This window comes from Lithobates pipiens, unplaced genomic scaffold, assembly GCF_037356315.1.
Source record: "Lithobates pipiens isolate NorthernLeopardFrog02 unplaced genomic scaffold, aLitPip1_a1.2 Scaffold_3, whole genome shotgun sequence".
Taxonomy (NCBI): Eukaryota; Metazoa; Chordata; class Amphibia; order Anura; family Ranidae; genus Lithobates; species Lithobates pipiens.
Window position 1 is genome coordinate 136622058 of NW_027507790.1, and position 17117 is coordinate 136639174.

The window sequence follows — 17117 nt, forward strand, 5'->3', positions numbered from 1 at the left end:
GTGCTGACTTCCTCCTGGGGCTGCTTATTATGAGGGGCTCCCACCAACCTTGTGCTATGGTGACATCCTCCTGGGGCTGCTTATTATGAGGGGCTCCCACCATCCCTGTGCTGTTCTGACTTCCTCCTGGGGATGTACCTCTGCTGTGCATATTATGGGGGCCTCCCACCATCCCTGTGCTATGCTCATTATGAGGGGCTCCCACCATCCCTGTGCTATGCTCATTATGAGGGGCTCCCACCATCCCTGTGCTATGCTGACTTCCTCCTGGGGCTGCTTACGCTGCTGATGTCAGTGCTCTCTATCATGGTGCTGGTGTCAGTGCTGTATATCACAGTGCTGGTGTCAGTGCTTTATGTCACGCTGCTGATGTCAGTGCTCTCTATCACGGTGCTGGTGTCAGTGCTGTATATCACGGTGCAGGTGTCATTGCTGTATGTCACGCTGCTGATGTCAGTGCTCTCTATCACGGTGCTGGTGTCAGTGCTGTATATCACAGTGCTGGTGTCAGATCACTCTATCACAGTGCAGGTGTCATTGCTGTATGTCACGCTGCTGATGTCAGTGCTCTCTATCACGGTGCTGGTGTCAGATCACTCTATCACGGTGCAGGTGTCATTGCTGTATGTCATGGTGTGGTTGATCATCTGCTGCACCCTCTTCTTTGCCTACCCTGACCTTCCCTCTCCTCCATTGCCTTCATGTGCTCCACAGTCCTGAATTGTCACAACAATTTCACATATAAAAAAAGAATGCTTGTAGTTGTCGATCCCAGATTCACCTCATAAATGTGTTATGTCATTGGCCATGTGGTGGGACTATGTTTGCACAGCTAGTAATTATTTTGTGGCTGCAAATTTGACCTGTAGGTTTGCAAAGTTCGCCTCCCATTGAAGTCAATGGGGCCCGCCGCGAATGTTACGGTTCGCGAACTATCGGCCGTGTTCGCGGTCTGCGTTCGCGAAACGTCCCGTCGGAAGTTCGTCCATCACTACTGGAGAGTGCAAAATCAGGTTCATGCCTGTATAGAGACCAATCAGCTTCCAGGTTTTATTGCCAAAGCTTAATTGAACAAGCTGAGTTTACAAGCTGATTGGTTTTTATGCAGAACTGAGTCTGATTTTGCACTTCCCAGCTTTAGTAAATGAACTCCATAGATTACATGTACATGCAATATCATGAAATTCTTTTTTTTTTTTTTTTTCTTTTTTAAATCATTTTATTTTGTATCAACCATGTACACTTGTATAATGTTTATGGTTTACGAACAATAGTAATTTTTCAGTGGTATTACAGAAACAGGGCATTTTGATTTCACTATATTGGGACATTAACATTGGTTAACTAGATGACAAAGCACAAGACCACCATTTTTAGCATGTGTTGGCAATTCAATTGTAATCATCGTTATATCATCATGCAGTAGGAGAATGAATTTCTAGTAGAGTCTGTATTCCTCCAGATTGTAAACCAACAGACTTATTTGAAAGTGTGGCTTTCTGTTCCACCTCGTCCAAAACCTTTTGGTCCAAACAATGCTGCATAGCAAGGTTGATTGCAGTACAGCTTGCCATCATGCTCAGCATGACCACCAGGACTCAGAGTCTTTCCACATTTCTCACATTTTAGGCATGGCCTATGCCAGTCTTTATTAAGAGAAGTAACTCTTTCAGCAAAATACACTTCTTTCTGGCACTTAGGACACTTGGGCATGTTGAGTCTGATGATGTAGGAAACTTGAAATCAATGTCATGAAATTCTTTGTAAGAAAAACAGATGAAAAGTGTAGTCACAAACTATAGAGCAAAAATGTTAGTGTAGAAACAAATAGGCATTTTTATACTGACGGAAAAAGTGGAAATTAAAGGTGATCATTAAGTTGAGGAAAATATTTTTTTATATTTCATTTACCACTAAATATGTTACTGGCAGGCCAAATTATACTTAAAGGGGTAACTGAAAATGTGTTATTAAGTTCTAGGTGGATGCCAGTGGGTTGATTTATTTTTATTGGGTACTAGACAGGACTATGACTGTGATGGGTATCTACATTGGTGTAAATATCTAGCTGAAAATGTTTCTTTGGTGTTTTTCTCTTTCTGTATCCATCAAGTTAAGAAATCACAGTAAAGCCTAGTACACGCTAGTATTTTTTTTTCTTGCAACCCGGGAGGTTAACAAAAAAAAAACTGACAGCTCAGGAGGAGCTGCTGTAATAACTATCCGGTGTTAGTACAGTGATCTCCTCTGCTCTTCTATTGTGTTCTGGCAGGGGGATGCCCCCTTCCACCAGAACACGTTGGTCAGCGCTCACATCCATTGTCTGAGAGCACTGATTGGGAGCCGATCAGCAGACCTTTTTCGGTCATGTCTCTTCCAAAGAAGCAGGCCTGCCATACAGATGGACCGGATGTCAGCTGGTTTCTATTGCACCGGCTGATGCTGCCAGACATTCAGCCTGTGTGCACAGGGCTTAAGTCCTTATTGCCTATTTTCTGTTCTCTTTGTGCTGCTCTGGTTTAAGAACCAGCCCTAAACTTACCATATGTTTACTTTCTGAGAATCTGGCACCACTGCTCTCCAAGGGAGTTTGTTGTGTTATACTTTATTAGGGCATCTATGCATCTATTGTAGACTTATCCCTAAATAAATAAATCACTTTGCCCATTCTGGGCTTCCTAGCTTTGTGTAAGCTCCAACACAGGCCAACACTGAGCTTCCATTGGACTTTCTACCCAAAAGTGCGCAGGAAAGGTAAATATCAGTGGAAAGTGGCTATCAGTGACAGATTCACTTTAATCGCTTGCCGACCGCCTCACACCAATATACGTTGGCAGAAGGGCTGGACAGGCAAACTAACGTACCTGTACATTGCCCTTTAACAGGCAGCCAGCGCGCGCGGCAAGCTCCGTGAGTCGGGTCGCTGGTTCCACAGACTCAATCGCCGCAGGGATACCCACGATTGTCTCACAGAGAGGAAGAACGGGGAGATACTAATGTAAACAAGCATCTCCCCATTCTGCCTAGTGACAGTGTCACTGATCTCTGCTCCCTGTGTCACGTGCCACACATAGCTACGCCCCCTCCCCACAGTTAGTTAGTTAGTTAGTTATTACTCCCTAGGACATACTTAACCCCTACACTGCCCCCTAGTGGTTAACCCCTTCACTGCCAGTGTCATTGTATATGTATAGCACTGATTGCTGTATAAATGACAATGGTCCCAAAAATGTGTCAAAAATGTCTGCTGTGTCTGCCATAATGTCACAGTCACAATAAAAATTGCTGATCGCTGCCATTACTAGTAAAAAAAATTTTTTTTATAAAAATGCCATAAAACTATCCCCTATTTTGTAAACGCTATAAATTTTGCGCAAACCAATCAATAAACGCTTATTGCGATTTTTTTTACCAAAAATATGTAGAAGACTATGTATCGGCCTAAAATGAGGAAAAATAATGTTTTTTTAAAATATATTTTTGGGGGATATTTATTATAGCAATATGTAAAAAATAATGCTTTTGTTTCAAAATTGTCACTTTTTTTGTTTATAGGTCAAAAAATAAAAACCGCAGGGGTGATCAAATACCACCAGAGGAAAGCTCTATTTGTGGGAAAAAATGGATGTCAATTTTGTTTGGGAGCCACGTCGCACAACTGTGCAATTGTCAGTTAAAGGGGGTAAATTCTTCCGGGATGAAGTGATTAAGAAGCAAGTGGCCTCTATAGCCAGAAGACATTACAGGGTCACCACAGACTCCACAAATAATTTCCTAAACCTGAGTGTCATGTATGTGCTCTCATATTTCTACCTATTTTTTGTCTTTCATATTTCCAGCTGATATTCTGTTACTGATCTGTTACTGATCTGTTTACAGATCTCCCATTTTGCATCAATAAACTGTGTTCTTTGCTGAATCCTTGCATCTTTCTGAGATAAATTGCCTTTTGCTGTTCACTATGAGGGCTGGGTAACAAAATTTCTCAGAAAATAGCTAGATATGGTGGGAGCAACAAGTCTTGAATCTTTGAACATGGAAATGTCATCTGCACAATTCTCCATAGGTGCATAGATCATTAAGTATGGTATATCTTCCTAGAAGAAAGAATTCCCTATCCAAAGACACTGTCACTTTGCTCCAAATAGGCATGTGAAAGTGGAATTGTTTTACTTAACCACTTAAGCCCCGTACCACTTTTTGCGATTCTGCACTGCGTCGTTTTAACTGACAATTGCTCAGTCATGCAACGTGGCACCCAAACAAAACTAATGTCCTTTTTTTTCACACAAATAGAGATTCCTTTTGGTGGTACTTGATCACCCCCGCGGTTTTTATTTTTTGCGATATAAACAAAAAAGAGTGACAATTTTGAAAAAAATGCATTCTTTTTTACATTTTACTATAATAAATATTCCCCAAAAAATATTTAAAAAAATATTTCCTCAGTTTAGACCGATAAGTATTATTATACATATTTTTGGTTAAAAAAATCGCAATAAGCGTTTATTGATTGTTTGCGCAAAAGTTATAGCGTTTACAAAATAGGGGATATTTTTATGGAATTTTTATTAATAATTTTTCTTTTTACTAGTAATGGCGGCGATCAGCTATTTTTATCATGACTGCAGCATTATGGCGGACACATTGGACATTTTGACACATTTTTGGGCCCATTGTCATTTATACAGCAATCAGTGCTATACAAATGCCCTGATTCCTGTGTAAATGACATTGGCAGTAAATGGGTTAACCACTAGGGGGCAGTGTAGGGGTTAAGTGTGTCCTGGGGCGTGTTTCTAACTGTGGGGGGGGGGGGGGATGTGGCTGTGTGTGACACGTCATTGATCTTTGCTCCGATGACAGGGAGCATAGATCTGTGACACTGTCACTAGGCAGAAAGGGGAGATGCTTGTTTACATTAGCATCTCCCCATTCTTCCTCCCCATGAGACGATCACGGGTATCCAGTGGTGCGCGCCATGGTACGGCGGCAAATTTAAAGAGATGTACAGGTACACCCATTTGCCTGTCCGTGCCATTCTGCCGACGTATATTGGCGTGCGCCGGTCGGCAAGTGGTTAAGAGAAATAGGCTGATTACTTTACAAGGGAATTTTCGTTTTGTAAGGAAATTTCCATAAGCTTTGTGATTGAGGTGAAGCTCTGCTGAGTTTCATCATCCAGGCATGTCCAAGAAATGTTACTGTTTTAATTTTTCTATTCTATTTTCCTTTCACGCGAGTGGGTATTCTTTGCAAAACACATTTTCATCACATTCACTAAGCTAAGGGAAATTTCCTTTGCCAAGTGAAGACCCAATTTTCTTTAGTAAATCATCACCAGCGTCTCTTTAAATAAATCTGTAAGTACATTTGCAATCTTTTCTGTAGAGACTTATCATCTTGCTTTTATTCAGCATTTAAATTCAAACAGGTGTTATATCAATGCTTTTCTCCTATGAAGAGGTCTTTTAAAACAAATTATATGCAAACAATAATAAGAACAAGTGTTTCTTTTTCTAACATACATGATGCAATGTGTATCTGCCAGTGTAAAATTTCTTTGTGGCTACAAAGAATTCTTATTTTTAATTGCTGAAAATATACTGCAGGTGCACATTTAAACTGCAAAGTGTCATAGTCATTTGGAATGTGTTGGAAAGATGGAAAGGTTAAAACAATGCTGAGCAGTTAGAGGGTGCAGACAAAATACCATACAAACTATGCAGTAGATAAGTGGACATTAAAAACACAAAGCGCTAAACAGGTTTCTTGTCTGAAAATGTTTATTTACGACGTTAGCAGACATTGAGTAATGCTATTTACTTTGAGTGGATAAAATAAACTCTATTTAAACAGCTGTAGTCATTGAGTATAGTCAGCCGTGCAGTAACTCATAATTTTAGAGTTGTTAGCTCCTAGCAATAGTTTTCGATTTGCAAGAAACTGCTTTCATATTCTTTCCTATTGCTTGTCTTGATTAAATACTATTTTTATGTATTTTTTTTTCTCTAGATAGAAGAGATCCTTTTGGAAAAGACACCTAATGCAAGGGCTCAAATACACGTGCATGTTACCAATGACCTAATAGGAAGCCGGTCTCTGATTAGGATGTAACTATTGCTCACAGAGTTGTTTATCCTTCATGTGAATAGTGCTATACGCATGGTGCATAGTTGCTGAATATTGAAATGCTTCTTGTTATATACAAAGATATACTTGTAATGCCCCATCCAAGCTTTCTAATTATTGGTCCTTGAAATAATACATTAAGTTAAAATATATACTATTGTCTACTATTTGCAGCAGTGATGTGTTCTCTGGCATTATATACCATTTCCTTTAACCTAATATCATAAAACTTTCCATTTCCACTCTCATCTAAAATGTCTCCATCATAAACAACAGGGGTACAGACAGTAAACATCTTAAATACTGTCTAAGTTAAAAGACAAGCTGACTTTAAAGGCTAAGTTCACTTGTTTCCCCTAAATTTCAGCTTCACCAAGTTTCAATATACCATTAGAGTCCTTTCACGTTGCAGCCTTTTAGCGGCACTTTACCATAATTTTAGCAGCGCCCCAGTGTGAAAGCACTCGGGCCTTCACATTGGGGTGGTAGGGGAGGCGATTTTCAGGCGTTTTACAGGTGCTATTTTTAGCCCTTTAGGGCCTCAGTGTGAAAGGGGTCTTAATGTACCTGTTTTGCAGAAAATAAAAAGCTTTCTTTATATTCAATTACTTCATGCTATCTGAGCCTTAGGACATGGAAACCGTTAGAAGGAACTAGTTCAGTAGCTAACTTCATTAACACCTTCCCATACCCTCCAGGAGATTGCTCCCACCCACCTCTGTACTCACATGCACTCATTATCAGTCAACACCATTCTCACTGAGTACACAGTTCTCTACTGATCAATTGTTTTGTATTTTGCCTTCTTCTTGCATAGATCATTCTTGGAAGAGTGTGCAGGAGCTGAGCAATCACATAACAGCCTATGTGGAGCAGAGCTGTAGTATTGAAAAGAGGGGAAGTGTGTCCCTGAAAATCTGTAACGCTTACTATACACTATACAATCTGATTGTACAATCTCCTTTAACTCTACCATCAACTATGTAGTGCAAGGGCATGTCTAACTGGATACAAAGCAATTGGATATATAGGTATGTTCTCCTATTATATAGTTTTAGTAAATCTAAAGGAGATTGTACATAAATTGTACAATTAGCAACCTAGTGGTAATTAAGGCCCTCTCTGACCTGATGTTGAGAAAGATACCAGTGCTCAGAGTGGGGCATGTATGTGGTGGAAAGTTGTCATGAAAGTGAAAGCTTCTCAAGCTGTAGCTTCTTGGTTGCCATAACACCGGTTGCTGCTGGCGTCCTAGCAACCAGTGACTCATCCCTGGCCCCTTTCAGCTTCCAGCTAGGAGACTTCCCAGCCAACCGCTGAATGCAAACAAAGGTGTGGAAATGCTGGTGATGTCATTACCCAAATATGACAATGGTCATGTTTGGATGATGACAGGAATCTCCTGAATGGAAACTCAGTAGTGGTGAGCCATTGGTGGCGGGGATGGGGGGAAGGTCTAAGTCTGCACTAAGGATACCATACCGCCATGCAGCAAAATCATGTACCTGCTCCTGAAAGGTATATTCCTTTGTTGCAGGCACTGACATGTGCCATGTATAGAATGACTACAACACTCATTATGTATTCCAGCAAACAAATGTGGTTCAAAGTCCGGGTATTCAGACTATTCAATTAGCATATTATATATATGTAAAATAAAAATAATATTTGTAAAGTAAAACTAAGGAAGCACTTTGAAGCTACCATTTCCATACCTCTTAATAACACAATACCACAATCACTTATCTACACAAATTACATGGTAGCATAGGTTGTGAATAAGGCACCCAAATAATCGTGAATTTTTCAGAAGTAAATAAAATTACTAATTGGAGAATTCTTTAATAATGGTCACTTTTGGTCATGTATTAAAAGGATTAGAAAGTATGTATGCAATAGACATGTAGTAGGTGTTTGTCCTACTCTGCAGTGAAAAAGATAAACTTCCTTCACCCCTAGAGTCCACTATCATTGTATGTCACAAACAGTAGACTGCTGGAACTATCTTCAAACCAAGGTAGCTACCTAGGAAGCTGTAGTGTTAAAAGATCAATCAGTCCAGGTGGAAAAATGTGGGGGTTTGCACTGGGATGTCAAGATATACAAAGAGAAGGAAGCATGGAGTTGTCAGTGAGGAGATGTTGATGCTACTATGAATGGAGGAAGCACCATGTAAGGCAGGATCCTATCCTATGAGAGATTGTTTCCCTTATCCCATGCTTCTAAGTAGTGTACTTCTTAGAGAGACAGAGTATCCTTCTAGATCAGTGTTTCTCAACTACAGTCCACAAGGCGCCCCAACAGGTCATATTTTCAGGATTTCCCTCAGATGGAACGGCTGTGTTAATTACTAAGGCAGTGAAACTGATCAAATCACATGTGCAAAATAATGGAAAACCTGAAAACACGACCTGTTGGGGTGCCTTGAGGACTGGAGTTGAGAAACACTGTTCTAGATCCTCACCCAGGAGGAATCTCTGAAAAAATATGTCCTATATATGGCTTACAGAAAATTCTATAACAATACTGTTAGATTCTGTGTCCTATTTGTGGATTCTAGAAAATCAATAAATGCATTCTTGGTGTTCCTCTGTCTGTTCCTTATACAACCTTACTATCTACTGTCACCCCCTAATAGCTTCATGTTGCTTCATGTTGCTTGCAAGGAACCGTCAAATTAGAAATGTGTGGCTGTAGATGATAGATCATATATCTCCAAGCAAGTGGCAATTGATTAGTTTCTTCAGTTCTTCCCCTAAGTACTCCTGTAGTTTGTGATAATATAGTTGGATATCAAAGGCCTGCAGTTCAACTGTGATAGACTGTGTTAAGAACAGTGAAGCCAGTGAAAGTATATTACAGGCTATTATCATGATTTTAAGCTTATGTTGGCAGAGGAGTCATAATTTGGTAACTTCTGTAATTCCATTTAAATCATAGCTTTAGGGCAGACTAACAGTTTTACAGGTGAAGCAACACTCACCATAATGCGTTACAAATGCTACAAATTTTCAGAATGTCTTTGTGGGAGAAAAAAAACATTGACCCAGCAAAGCTTATATTAAAAATAAAAGAATGTTAACAAGCCTGGAAAATTATTTCCCCAAAAGTTTAAGAGAACACAAAGGTCAAAAAGAAAATGGCTAATGGACAATATGGAGAAAATTAATTGGTCAATATAATTTGAAAGTAGGTTGTGTGGAACAATGGCTTTCCAGTATATTCTGTTCTGATGGCACTTCTAAGAGCAGATGGAAGTAATAATGCAGACATTACCACATTTAAGTTAATAGGCCTCAAAAAGGTAAAAATATATTGTGAACTAGTTTTTTTTTCACTTAAGTAAATGTATACCAGCTGTAAGACATTTTGATAGAGCAACCCAAGGTCCCTGCAAGCATAGCAAGTATGTATTTTTCTTTCATGTGCATTGTATTTCTTTCATTCATACTGTTACATTTTGAAATAAATGAAATCCAATGTTCAAGTAAAAAAAATAGCTCTTTAATTAACTCTGAGTTTCACTATTTATTTAGAAAGACAAACTTACCACTTGGATCAGTACGGTGGGCATGAGAAAAATACACAAACGGCTATAATTTGCATTCTTTTGGCTTAAGTTTAGTGTTTTTTTTCCAGGAGTTAGATGTTGAGGTGTGAGAATGTCAAGGACATTTATAAGCCAGGAAGGAATTTTTCATTATCATTACTAAAGTTCTGACTCTTGTACACTATACCCCATTCTTACATGAAAGAAAATACACACTTGTTTGAATTTAGACTGCCTCCCCTAAGAGCATTTTGTGATCTTAAGCAGTGATATAAATATTTTAGGTTCAATTAACTTATGTTATGTTCTGATTGACATCTCTACTTAAATAAGAATTTTGACTGTTTTCTTTTAAAAAAATGTATCCTAGCTTAAATGAAGGGTTTCCAATTATCAATCTTCCAAAAAGAGCACCCAACTATAAAAGCCAATGTAGATTTATTTTAAAGACTAAGGATGCAATATACAATGTCCACCTGGTGCAACAGCTAATGAATGCACTTCCCTCATCATAGAGTTTATGATTAAGCCCCAGTGATAGAGGGAAACATGTTAGGGTGGTTCTTGCACCAGGTAAAATTTGCATGTTGCATCCTTAAGGGCCAAACACACACAGCCAGAATATCAGGCAGCATCGGCCGATTCAATAGAAACCAGTCACAATTTGGCCCCTTGTGTATGGCAGGTGGTACGACAGAAGCCGGCCGGCTTCTTTCAAAAGGACATGACCGAAAAAGGTATGCCGATTGGTACATGATCCTGTGTTCTGGCGAATGGGCCGTTCCCCTGTCAGCTCAATAGGGGAGATCGCGACTCCTGAATTATTATTATTTTTTTTCGTTTAGCCCACTGGGTTGAATGAAAAAAAAAAACGGTTACTGTGTACCAGGCTTTAGTCTTTAAGATAAACCTACATCAACGTTTATGATAAGAAGAACTTTTCATGTTGATATTTGATGGCTCATGACTGTGGAGAGCCTGCCTCTGCTGCCTGGGGAGAGAAAAGAAATTCTGAACCGGCAGAAGAGTGTGCAATTTTGTTGATTACACTGAGAGGTTTCCAAACTTTTTTTTAACTAAAGAAAAGTTTTTATCCAGTAGTAGTGAGCCACATAAGCATGTTTATTCAATAAACATTTTCATAATAACCAGGAGCAGTCAGCCAGTATTCACTTTTGACTTGAATGCAAGATAGGTTTTGATCTTGTGCTGCTCCCTTCCTGCCTGAGTCAACAGGCAACTTAAATCTTTATAAAAACACAGAGATTGCAACAGCATAGCAAAGCCTTTGAAAACAACTTGTATGTGAACATTTGATTTTATTAAATAGAACTTACTTAATAATGTAGCTTTGTGTGCACTAAAATCCATGTGGATGCCATAGTGTGCTAGGAACCGTTAGGAATACTTAGTCATCCAAATGTTACAGAATTGTGTGTCCTAACTGGTGCACTTCAAAGGGTGTGCCCTCTTCTTCAGTACTAGTCCATTCACACACCTTTACCCTTGGGTGACCTGCTTCTTTAAACCCACTAAACATAGCCAGAGTTTGCATTCACCATTCTTGGTATATTTATTCTTTAAAATCACTTAAGAACACAAATGTTTACTATAATTTCATAGTTTCATAGTTGATAATGTTGAATAAAGACACTAGTCCATCCAGTTCAACCTGTGTGTGTGTGTTCGTGTCGATGATCATTTCCCATATACATATCCCTGTATATTGTGTTTGCTAAAATACATGTCCAAGAGTCTTTTAAAACTATCAACACCTCCTGCTGACACCACCGATTGTGGAAGAGAGTTCCACATACTTATACCCTTGACAGTTAAAAAAACCCTAAGCAGCTTAAGGTTAAACTGCTTCTCCTCCAATCTCATTGTATGGCCCTGTGTCTTCCTACACTCCCTCAGAAAAGTTTCCTGCTTAAGCTGGGATCACCAATGAGATATTTGTATATCACTAAAATATCTCCTCTCAAGCATCTCTTCTCCAGGGAGAATAAGTTTAGTGATTAGGGATGAGCCGAACACCCCCCGGTTCGGTTCGCACCAGAACTTGCGAACGACCCCCGCGTTCGGTACGAACGTTAGAACCCCATTGAAGTCTATGGGACTCGAACGTTCGAATTGGAAAGTGCTAATTTTAACGGCTAATATGCAAGATAGTGTCCTAAAAAGGGTTTGGGGACCTGCCTCCTGCCTCAGGGGACATGGGTCACTGCAAAAAAAAGTTTTAAAAACTGCCGTTTTGGCGGGAGCACTGATTTTAATGACGATTAAAGTGAAAAAAAAAAAGTGAAATATTCCTTTAAATATGGTGCCTGGGGGGTGTCTGTAGTATGCCTGTGAAGTGCCACGTGTTTCCCGTGTTTAGAACAGTCCCTGCACAAAATGACATTAAACGGAAATAACACCATTTAAAACTGCTTGCGGTTTTAATGTTATATCTGGTTCCTGCAATATGGTTGAAAATCATTGAGAAACATGGCATGGGTAGCCCTCCCTGCCCATTACCAGCCTATTTGGGTCTTGTACGCATATTAAGGGGAACCCCGTACCCATATTAAAAAAAGGAAATGCGTGTGGCCCCCAGGCCCTATATACTCAGAACAGCAGTATACAGGCGGTGCAAACAAGACAGGGACTGTGTAGGTTTGTTGTGTTAAGTTGAATCTGTTTGTCATTTTCAACCGGTACATTTTTAAAGTGTAGCTCCAGTCAAAAAAAACTATCTTTAAGCTTTTTGGAAAACATAGGGAAGGGTTATCACCCCTGTATAATTTGTTTTGTCGTCCATCTTTTTTCATCTCACTTGCTGCTGTCTCCTTGCGTTTGCAAGTAGGAGATGTTTGTAAGTTGGATGTTTGAAAGTAGGGGCCTGCCCTATATTATAGCGGTATGTACTGGGTACAGAGCACGCAGACAGCACGCACTATCTCCTAACACTACTGACTGCAAGCTCTATTATTAACCACTTGTTAGCCCAATGTTTGCATAAAGTGAAAGATGAAGTTATGCTGAGTAAATAGATATCAAACATGTCACTCTTCAAAATTGCACATGCCCGTGGAATGGCGCCAAACGTCGCTACTTAAAAAATCCCCATAGGCGACACTTTAATTTTTTTTTTACTGGTTACATGTTTTGAGTTGCAGAGGAGGTCTAGGACTAGAATTATTGCTCTCGCTCTAACATTCTCGGCGATACCTCACATGTGTGGCACAAATGCGAGCACATGGGGACATGGGCGCTTTAATTTTTATTTTATTTTTTTATTGTTCATTTTACTTTATTTATGTTAGTTTGACATTTTTTTCCCCAAAAATATATTTTTGATCACTTTTATTCCTATTACAAGAAATGTAAACATCCCTTGTAATAGGAATATGGGGTGACAGGTCCTCTTTACAGTGAAATCTGGGGGGTCAATATGACCCCACATCTCACCTCTAGGCTGGGAAGCCTGAAATAAAAAATAAAAAAAAGATTCTGGCTTTGATCGTACTGGCGAGTTGGTAGAAGCACCGGAGGGCGGTGAGGGGTGGGGGGCGTCTATGGCTGGGTATTTCAGGGTATCACCGAGTATGGCTGGGTATCTCTGAGTATGGCTGGGTATGGCAATTTATGGCAGGGTATTACAGAGTATTGGCGGGGTATTGGCGGGGTACTACAGAGTAATAGCAGGGTACTGCAGAGTATTGGGGGGTACTACAGAGTAATGGCAGGGTACTGCAGAGTATTGGGGGTACTGCAGAGTAATGGCGGGTACTGCAGAGTATTGGGGGGTACTGCAGAGTAATGGGGGTTACTGCAGAGTAATGGGGGGTACTGCAGAGTAATGGCAGGGTACTGCAGAGTATTGGGGGTACTGCAGAGTAATGGCGGGTACTGCAGAGTAATGGCGGGTACTGCAGGTTAATGGGGGTTACTGCAGAGTAATGGCGGGTACTGCAGAGTAATGGCGGGTACTGCAGAGTATTGGGGGGTACTGCAGAGTATTGGGGGTACTGCAGAGTAATGGCGGGTACTGCAGAGTATTGGGGGGTACTGCAGAGTAATGGGGGTTACTGCAGAGTAATGGGGGGTACTGCAGAGTAATGGCAGGGTACTGCACTGCAGAGTAATGGCAGGGTACTGCACTGCAGAGTAATGGCGGGGTACTGCAGAGTAATGGCAGGGTACTGCAGAGTATGCACTGGTATTGCAGAGTATTGGCAGGGAATTGAAGGGTTAAATTCGGTGAGCAGCGATGTGGGCACTGCAGATGCAGCCCACATCGCTGCTGACACCGATCTCTTTCCCCTCCGCTGTACCGATCGGTACAGAGAGGGGAGGGAGGAACAGGCGTCATAATATGACGCCGGTTTGTTTCCAAGTGATCACTCCGTCATTTGACGGAGCAATCACGTGGTAAACGGTCGCTATGAGCGCCCGTTTACCGTGATCCGTGATGCGACCCGGCGGTCACGGATGCTCTCGAGTGCGCACACCTCGGGGCACGCGAGAGCAGAATTCTGGGAGGCCGTTAATTAACGGTCTCTCAGAGTTAAACAACCCCCCTGAAGCCGTTAATCGGCAATGGGCAGTTGTTAAGTGGTTAAAGCTAGATCACTAGCTATATAGGTGAGGTGAATATAGTGGTGTATACTGCAGTCAGGGCACAGACAACAACCACTACACAGCAGCAAGATAGGAAATCAGCCAAAAACGATTGGTGTGTACTGTGTTGAAGGTACACAGAACACCCACTGCTTCAGATGCTAAGTAACACACTACACGAAGCCGCCTCAAAGGCGGCCTTATATAGTGTGGGGCGTGCACTACACAGCCTGAGCTATGATTGGCCACAGGCAGGATGCCTGTGGCCAATCATGGCTCTCCTCGCTGCCGGCGCTGCGATTGGCCAAGCATGCGGGGTCACAGTGCATGCTTGGCCAATCATGGGGCAGCAATGCACTGCGCCACCGCAGTGCATTGTGGTCCGCGCGCGTCACTCGAATTTTGACGCGAACGGCCCAAACGTTCGGAATTCGCCGAACGCCCGAACAGCCAATGTTCGAGTCGAACGTACGTTCGACTCGAACACGAAGCTCATCCCTATTAGTGATTGTAGTTGTTCCTCGTAATTGGGGTCTCCAGTTCCCTCATTCATTTTGTTGCCCTTCTCTGGACTCTCTCCAGTTCCAGCACATCCTTCCTGTAGATTGGTGACCATAACTGGATTGAATATTCTAGATGTGGCCTATAAAGTGGCAGGATAATTTTATCTCTGGAGTAAATTCCCTTTTTAATGCATGCTAATATTCTGCTGGCTTTGCTTGCTACAGCTTGACATTGCTTGCTATCAGTCTGTTTTCTACTAGGACCCCCAGATCCTCATCCATCCTGGATTCCCCCAGAGGTTCTCCCCCTAGTGAGCAACTTGCATTTTTATTTTTAACCCCCAATTGCCCTAATTGTTTTTGTGTTGTCAGGAAATACTGAGATTTAGCTATTTAACCACTTAAGGACCAGCCTCATTTTGAGATGCTGGTGTTTACATGTTTAAAACTGTTTTTTTTTGCTAGAAAATTATTTAGAACCCCCAAATAGTATATATATTTTTTCTAACACCCTAGAGAATAAAATGGCGGTCATTGCAATACTTTTTTCACACGTTTTTGCGCAGCGGTCTTACAAACACCCTTTTTTTGGAAAAAATTCACTTTTTTGAATAGAAAAATAAGACAACCCAATTTTGTTTTATATTGGGAAAGATAATGTTATGCCAATAAATTACCCAACATGTCATGCTTAAAAATTGCGCCCGCTCATGGAATGGCGTCAGACTTTTACCTTCAAAAATCTCCATAGGCGAAGTTTAAAAAATTTTACAGGTTGCATGTTTTGAGTTACAGAGGCAGTCTAGGGCTATAATTATTGCTCTCACTCTAACAATTGCAGCGATACTTAATATGTGTGGTTTGACCACCGTTTTCATATGCGGGGGCTACTCACATATGTGATCGCTTCTGCGCGTGAGCTCATTGGGATGGGGCGTTTAAAAAAAAAAAGTATTATTTATTTTACTTGATTTTATTTATTTTTTCAAGTTTTTTTTTTTTAATTTGGGTCACTTTTATTGTAAACATCCCTTGTAATAAAAAAAAAAAGCATAACAGGTCCTCTTAAATATGAGACCTGGGGTCAAAAAGTCCTCAGATCTCATATAAATGCAATAATAATAAAAAGAAATGTTGTCATTTGAAAAACCTACATTGAAAAAATGTACCTTTAAGACGTATGGGCAGAAGTGATGTTTTGACGTCGCTTCCACCCTGCAGTGTCATGGATATGGGTGGGGGCCATCTTACCCTCACTCATCTCCATGCACAGCAAGTGGGAGGATGCAATCGCCTCCACCGCTGCCAATGGCTCCGGTAAGCAGCGGAGGGCACAGGATCTTGGCGGGAGAGGGTGGCCCCCCTCCCACCAACAATAAAAGTGATCTTGCAGAGAATCCGCCAGAGAGACCACCTTTATCTTGTAGCTGACCGCCGGCCAAACACGGGGATGCCAGAGTTATGGCAATATGTTAAACATTACAAACACCAGTATATCTACAGTATAGTCAACATGTAAAATCACATATTCCTTTCCACGTTGTATTTAAGTTATTTCCAGCCTACTAATCCAAACAATCTTGAAGTTTGTATACTTAGTTACTCCCCACATATTCAATATGCTCTGTGAGTCTGCACTGCTGTGTCACACATTTCACAGAGTCTGCCTTCTGAACTACAGAGGTGCTGAGTTTCAGGAGGCATAGTGAGTAAAGGAATCACTGCTTGCAGGTAGAAGGTATCATGGGATATGTAATCCAATATAAGCTTACTTGAAAAATCCCCTTTCATGTTGTAAATGCTGCCTGCCTACTGCGTCATCTCTTTCCTCAACTTCCTGTATTCCATAGAACTCTTTTAACCATTTAAGGACCGCCCACCTCATATATACTACAGCAGGACTGCTCTATTGTACAAAACAACGTACCTATAAGTTGTTTCATGCAATAAATAATGTGACGTGCGCACCCGCTGCATGGAGGAGGAGCCAATGAGCATGTCTGCCAGACCTCGTGTTCACCAGCCACCCACAATTGCTTCACAGAGAGGCAGAATGGGGATCTGCCTATGTAAACAAGGCAGATCCCTGTTCTGACAGGGGAGAACATGGAGATCGTCTGTTCCTAGTAATCAGGAACAGCGATCTCTGTGTTTTTGCTGTAAGTACTTCCCCCACACAGTTATAAACACACTGAGGGAACACATTTAACCCTTTGATCGCCCCTGATGCTAACCCCTTCCCTGCCAGTGTCATTTATACAGTGATCAGTGCATTTTTTTAGCACCGGTTCCCAAAAAGTATCACTTAGGGTCAGATTTGTCCACTT

The 17117-nt window shown here is 41.1% G+C and overlaps 1 pseudogene; it reads right to left on the reverse strand.

The window, feature by feature from the left end:
• Nucleotides 1-1290: 1290 nt before the first annotated feature.
• Nucleotides 1291-1738, reverse strand: LOC143940001 (cysteine-rich protein 1 pseudogene; annotated as a pseudogene).
• Between the last annotated feature and the right edge of the window lie 15379 nt (nt 1739-17117).